Source organism: Sapajus apella, unplaced genomic scaffold (genome assembly GCF_009761245.1).
Source record: "Sapajus apella isolate SASKATOON/1434 unplaced genomic scaffold, GSC_monkey_1.0 scaffold3, whole genome shotgun sequence".
In the NCBI taxonomy this organism is placed as follows: domain Eukaryota; kingdom Metazoa; phylum Chordata; class Mammalia; order Primates; family Cebidae; genus Sapajus; species Sapajus apella.
The window spans coordinates 39,081,437-39,089,441 of NW_022436943.1; the positions used below are offsets into that span (position 1 = coordinate 39,081,437).

The window sequence follows — 8,005 nt, forward strand, 5'->3', positions numbered from 1 at the left end:
AACATGTTGGTCAGGCTGTTCTCAAACTCCTGACCTCAAGTGATCCACTAGTCTCAGCTGCCCAAAATGCTAGGATTACAGATGTGAGCAACCACGCCCAGCCTATAAAGCAGTTTTTAAAAGGTACATCCAGCATGCGATACTATCATCAATTTATATTGTTTAGAAAGCATACTGGCATGGATATTATAACAATTTGACTTGAACATTTGAAATTTTATATTAGTTTTTATGTAAACTACATAGAATTTTAAAAGATATGCTATAAATGTGAATGTAATAGAAAGGTCATTAAATATTTAAATAGATGCATGCATTAGTTTTTATAGAGGGCTATGGAATGGAATTATTTTATTTTACTGGAAAGAAAACACTGATTTATAAAGGAAATTCTAAATTCCATAAAAAATATATTCCACCTATCTTTCACAACGTTCTGTCACAGCTCTGAAAAAAATATATTCGATCATTTCATTAACAAATCTTGAACTCCTGCTGGGACATCTCATTCTGAAGCACTAGATTTAACAATGGGACTGTGAACTCCAGTGTCCATGGCAACAGTAGCTAATTCTTCTTTCCAATCATGGTGGCAATTTTCCTCCATGGCTTGAATCAGTTACAAAACAAAATACTCTCAAAGACCTTTCTGAGCCAATAGCCTTGCAGCTAATCTGCTAATAGGAAATAATCTGCAGCTAATACACACATTCCAGGGCAGCAGTGTGTTTTCTTAATACTTTGTTTCGTGGGCCTCTTTCCAAAGAAAGCACAGTAAAGAATAGAAAACAGACATTCATTAAAAATAGCATTATACTACCTGGCCACTATTAACGCCTAAAACTTGCTGCAACTTGCACAGCTCTTAAAGAGTGTGCTAAAAAGCAAGTCGAAAGGAGGCAATGTAGCAACAAAAAGAACAAAAGCAAATTGCCACACCAAGAGGGTAAGAGCTACGAAAAAGAATATTAAAAGCATTGATGTTAGTGAGCCTTCAAAGTTGACAAATTTATTTTTCTTCAATCATTATTATTTATAGAATCAGTCATTGGATGCACTCCAGCAACAAAAATCTCAACTTACTTGTAAGCCTATTTTTATTTTTTTTTTCTCTCTCTCTTGTGGAATAATAGAAATGGTTTAGTCTTGAAATTAGTTTTTTACCTCAAGGGTCACATTTTAACCTCTTGGGCAACTATAATAACCTAAATTGTTCTAATTAAAGAGAAAAAAACAATCGTACCCCAATTCTGATACAGGCTGATGAATCAGCTCCCAAAGCTTAATGCTGCTTTGAGCAAGATTGGGATGTTTTTGCTTGAAAGAAAAGCTATGAATAACCATCAAGAAAGGTGAAATACCTTTTCATCCCACTCGGAGTGGAACTTCCTCCGGGCACGGAGTTGGCATGTTTGACACAGCAATGTATCTGATGTGCTCCAGACCCTGAATTTTACCTGGCTCAAAAAGAATAGGATGACTTAAGCTTTGATGCTTCTACTCTTCATTTGGGAAGAAGTAAAGATTTCCATCATTTCCTCTAGCCATGCAGAGGATGCAGCATGACTACTTATACAAAAAGTAAAAGTGTGGCACATTTTACAAAAAAAGGAGGCAAAATAAACAGAAGTAGCAGTAGAATAAAATCTTTAAAGTTAATGGAATCACAGGGTATCTCTTGATCCTCTTTAAATTCATTTTATAATTCTGGTTACCATGACAACATGATGCAACTCTGTATTACCATGACAATCTGACACAACTTTCAAAAAACAGTAAGCACTGTTTCATTCTGTTGTTCAATTGCTCCCAAGGAAACATGCTGCTACTTACTTCTGTGATGAAACCTGTATTATAGTCCGATAGATCTTATGTCAGAAAAATAGAAGCCAAATTATGGCAGAAACTGGAGGAAAAAAAAATACATATATATAAAATAGTGGAATGAAAAGGTATTCCACATAAATATATATATATATATATACATACATATATATATGTATATATATAAAGTTTTATACACACGCACACACACAAACACACAAACACACACACACATCCAAATTAGCCACTCACTGCATTGGAACTCTTTTTCCTATTCCTAAAGAATTTGACATTAAAATGTTTTCCATTTGAAGACTGAAAACTACTTTTTTACACTAGAAGGTGACTGCACATGAAAAATAGGATTAGTTTACCTTTCCAGCTACTAAATATCTTTTGCCATTATCTGTACAAAAAAAATGAAATCAAAGTCTTTACCAGACTAGTCTTTTGTAGAACTAAAGGGCCATAGGAAAACAAATGGAATTAACCGGAGGATCAGGTTAAACACAAGTGATAGATTATAATGAGCTTATCATACTGTTCAAACAAAATTCTACTGTTCAAATGAAATTCTGCACAATCTAAATTTTTAGTTCAATTGAGCGTGGTGTTTCCTGAATTATTAGATATCTTCAAAAAGGTTGTATTTGGAGTCCCTTAGTCCCCTCCTGGATGATCATTTTCAATTGTCACTTTATAGTAAAATCAATGATTTGAGTCTTCTTTCTACCACTAGAGCCCCCTAAACTCCCCCACTGCTTCTCATGGCTGAGAAGATAAATGAGTAGCTACATCTAGTTGGGCAACTAACTACAACTTATCAAATACTGTGCTGTTTCTAAAAATGCATTAGATTTAATCCTTACAATAGTTATGCAATAATAGGTGTTATTTATACTAGATTGAAAATAAACTTACAACTTACAAAGCCGAGGAAACTATCAACAGAACCCAGGTACTAACTGGCAGAAACATAATTTGAACTCATCTCTTTGGACTCCAAAGCCGAAGCTCTTTTCAACCAATGGGTTGCCTTTCAAAATAAAGACCACTGTATTATGGAAATAAGCAATACAGTCTTTAACTGTAACAATCAATTGTTAAATACAAAACAACAACAACAAAAACCAGAGCCTACATCTGGATAAGGTTTCCCTTGCAAACAGGTAATTGTTTTGCTATGGCAATATAAAAAGACAGAAAAATAAATAATTCTAGGCAGAAAGAAGGCAAATGTAATTAATATCCTATACCGAGTCTGTCTATTTAAATAAGATACAAATCCATTGTTTTTTCATTCTGAGACATAAAGTCTATCATTTACTATAAAGAGCCAGGGGAGAAAAATAATTAGTAAATTAAACTATTCTATCATCAATTTTACTCGTTATTTAAATTCTTTTGAAAAACATAAGGTAGTATGAATGTTTAAATGTTATGAAGAAAGGATAATGCCAATTTCACAACCAAAAAAAATCATTTAATTCTGACTTTTTCAAAATAACAAGTAGTCTATACTGTGACATCTTGATTAATATTTGTTACGACAGTTAGCAGTTTTCTACTTTTGTATCTCCATTTTAGATAAAATTTTAATATATAGTTATGGGTATACTTAAAACTATTTTTACTCTTATACATACATCTTAACCCAAGTTTTGCAGCTTAAAGTTCTTATGCTAAAAATTACCAAATTTAAAGCTGAATATACGACAAAATTCTGTTTTATTTAAAAATTAGAAAGCTAGGCCAGATTTCTCGAAGTTCCACTGGCTTTAGAAAAATTATAACATTGACAAAATTAAGAGTTTAAAAATAACTTTGAAGGAGAGCAACAAGTATTCATGTATTAACAAAGATGCAAACCCATGTGTAATACACATTTTGTCATCATCTTGATTGATCCTGGAATTATTTCTGAGTTGATACAATAGAATGAACATTCCTTTCTTAATATGGTAATGGTATAATTCAAACAGCAAATTGTTACCGTATTGAAAACCATGCTATTCCCTTATATGGTATCACTGTGACTGTGAATGAAAATTATGCAATTTTATTATTATAGACAATAACTTACATATTTTTCAAAGGGCATGTGTAAAATCTCCAAATGTGCATTTCATTAGATTGCTCAACTGTGCTCTACATACTTCCCATACAACTTGCTTACAGTCTTGTGAAAGCAGGTTAACTTCCCTGTATTCTTGTTTTATTCTCCAAACCCGTCTCATTTCCTGCTGGCATCCAATTCGTTACCAAGTGCTGAGGCTTCAATTCCACTACAACGCTCCAACTTCAGAACTGTATTACATCTTACTTAGACTATTTAAAATATATATTATTTAGTCTGTTTTTAGCCTGTCTTGTAGGAAGAAGGATTACAGACAGGGCATAGGTGCCCAAGGACAAGGGGAATGAGAGCTAGGCATGATGAGTACAGAATCTCTAGAGTGTTTGAGGGACTACTTTAACAGCAATCATTGTCCACAAAGTTTTTGTAAATCAATTATAGAATGGTACATGCCTGGAACAAAGATTGGGAGCTGTGATTCTTGCTGCCCAAAAAATAAAGTTCAGATTATTTCAGAGAATTCACAACTCCCCTGAAATTAAAACATGACTTATTTGTTTTAATTTATATCAGTCATTGCCCTCATGCACACAACCTAATGTACCCAACTGAGAACTGGCCCTTGCCCTACCCTACCTTTAACCACACTTGTGTATGTGTGTTTGCTTTTTCTGTTTGTTTGTTTTTTGTTAGTGGTAGAATAAGCAGGTTCAATAATCTTGTTAAAAGAAATAGTTATAAGTCAGGCCATGTGATTATGAGTTAATTTGATAGCTTTGAGTCACTTTCCATGAAATAATAATGTTAGGTATATTTATTCTGAAATCCACAAAGGTTGTTGCTTTTGAAAATATATGACCTTTAACAAGAAGGATTCATTCTGTAACTTGCTAGTTAAAATATATTAAGATTATGTCATAAAGAAAATAAAATGAAAACTCTTGTTTAGGTATAAGAAAATATCTCACTGTAACACCATCATCACAGGCTAACATTTTATTTTAATGCATAGCAGCCATGGGAAGGACTTTGGTTGGCATTTTTATCAGACACAGCATATATATCTTCAGATTCATACAGAAAACCACATCATCTGTCATTCTGGTTAAAAACATATCACATCAAACAAACACTTGTATAAATAAGAGTGAAATAAATAAAAGACAGTCCTTTCCTAGCTCTCTGTAGAATCTGGTAGAATTCTCTGAATGTTGTCATTATCAATCAGTATTTATTGATGATTTCAATGAAAGAATTATACCAAATTAACAAATGTACATAAAATACAACTAAAGAAGTATCTTGTGAAATATAAAGGTGTCTACACCATGTTTGAAATATAACAAAATCCATGGTTAAGTACTGGGTATGTTAACATGGTTTTACTTACAGTTTGGACAAGACAGTAAATTATCACACCTTCCAATAAGAGTACTTGATCTTACTTTTGAAATCACAGTGGTAATATTTTTAATATACAAGAATTCTTCCCTGTGGCTAATAATGAGATGCAAAACCCCATGTGCTAAATTTTTTTCATGTTTGAGGCAACCACACACTTCACTAGTTTTTAAACTGTCACATAACACCTTTATAGTATACCTTATGTAATAGTGTTATGTGTGACTTTGTCATTGAATGATCAGAAATTATAAAGCCTTCTGGTTTACCAATTTCTACTTATATATAGCATTCTTTCTCTAAAACTTTCTTCTAACCCTTTTAATTTTTACAAATAACAAATAACCTAACCACTAGAGGAATGCATTTGGTTCCAATGTATTTACTCACAATTTTTGCAAAATGATCTTGTAAAGCATTTGGCACAGCTCATGAGATTTTTGTTTACCAAAGTCAGGTCCTAAGACTTCTGGTGGCAATTTGAAAGACAGAAAATGTAGGATGTATAGATGGAATGAATGTTTAGACTTAAAAGCTTACAATTTTCTTTTCTTAATGTGTGTGTTTAAGTGTTTGAAATGCTTTCCTTTAAAAGTTATATCTCCTAATTTCGAAAGTTGTATATGGGTAGAAGGGGAAAAACTTCAAAGCTATAATGGCTTTGAAAGTCAATATTAATCTATAACTTAAAAACATATTTTGGAAAATAAAACATTTAATTACCATTATTTCTTCTGGAGTCAAAATATATTTATTTGCAATGAAAACTATCTTGTTAATAAACTACAAAGATTTATATGATGCTACTCAAAGGTTTCTAAAAGTTATTGGAAAAATTAAATTAGAAGAAATATAAAGGAAATAATTCTATAAATAATGTTAATGACCTAAGAGACCAGGGCATACAATCAGAAGATTCTGAAATTTTTTTCCTAAAGAAACACACTTTTAAGTACAACTTTCAAATCTGTAGGGGAAAAATGGGGTAAAAAACATGCAGGAAAAAATAAAAACAGGGGAGTGACTTTTCATATACTGGTTATCAAGAAGTCCAGCAAATTATGTTCTGAAATGACTATATTTGAGTAATTCATTGTCAAATTTAATTGAGAATTGAAAACCATATCTAGAACTGATTTTGTTGATCAAACTCATTTTTCCTCTTCTGTGGTAAGCAGAAATCAAATAGTCTTAATGGAATTCATGTCTTATGGTATTATAAAAAAAAACATAGTTATAGAACTGTTTTGTTATTGTTACTATTACATTGCTTGGTGCATATATGTGAAGCATTTAGACTGTTCAAACAACTCTCATTTAATTGGAGAAAAAAATTAAATATTGGTTTAGATATGTACCTAAATATTACTAGTTAAATTCAAAGTAAATGAGTCTATATCTTTAAAACTACTTGTCAGTAATAATTTTTAAAAGTACCTTTTGATGATTACAGCTATTGCTTTTCTTGAACTAACCAGCATTCATACAACACAGGTAGTTTTATTTGTGTTTGGAATTAAGGAGTGAGAAACATTTGTAAAATGTCTACAATCAACACCTGTTCCATTTTTAAATCTCGCAAGGTTTTCTTCATGGTTACACAAATCACAAAATAAGAAATTGTATTTGGTATTCTCTGAGTTCAATCTCTGCTCTATTAAATATAACCTATGAGGAAAAAACAAAAAGGTTGAGAGTCTAATTCATTCCAGTTTTTAAAACTATATTTAAAATAGAATGATTTGGGTTAAAAATAAAAATGGCTCAGTTTCATCTCCCTTACAATAAGTAGCAGAAACTTGAGCTGAAAACACATAGAAGCGGTACTCATTTCTATTCACAAAGAACTGTTCTACTGTCTGTCTGCAAATAAATCTCCTCAGTAAATAGCTCCGAGGTTGAGCTAAAGAATATTGTATGGATCAAAGAATTCATGTCTTCCTGCGTAAAGTGAACAGGCTGCAAGCTCGCTCGTTTGTCTAAAACAATTAGGGCTCATATGAGAAGAAGGGGGCTGGAACAAATAAGTTACAGCTGATTTTACTCTGCAAAATATTTAAGGGGGGTTTCAAATTAATAACCATCCAGGCCCCCAAACAGCCTAATCTTTGTCAATTGGTGCCAAATTATGCAAGGTGCTGCCAATTCTGGTTGTCTAACAAATCAAGACCAGTGTACGTTAGTCCTCGGCTGAAGCCTGATTGACTCTGGTCATTATAAGGGTTGATCTCATTTTCACACATGGAATCAATATGTGAGCCAGATGTTCATTTACAGAGAAGCACAGAAACAACTCATCTACACGCAACTTTATCCCGGACCACAGAGCACCACAGACCCAAAGGCTCTCGTCACCCATACAAAGCTTCACACAGTACAAAAATCTATAAAACATTCCCCTAATATTACTGTCAGCTGAATGACTTTTACGGTACTATATAAAGTTGACAGATAATACATGCCAGTCCTAATTTGAGATAGACCTTTTCTTTTGGGACCTCAACCATTGAACAAGCAAACAGATTGAGAAGTAACATTTATTACAACACATAAATCATTTTCTTACAACTACTATATAGGTCTGGCCCGAGGGTGAAGCTCCTGCCTACGCTGAGAATCCTAATGTACTGCTTAAGTCACTAAATTGTACTGTCATCCCATGATTGGTGTGCAGAGAAGAGCTAATCTAGCTTTCCAGAAACA

General features: G+C 32.7%; 1 protein-coding gene across 13 annotated transcripts in view; it reads right to left on the reverse strand.

The window, feature by feature from the left end:
• TRPS1 (transcriptional repressor GATA binding 1) overlaps positions 1-8,005 on the reverse strand; it is a 250,406-nt gene that overhangs the window by 86,168 nt on the left and 156,233 nt on the right. The gene's annotated exons all lie outside the window — the stretch shown is intronic.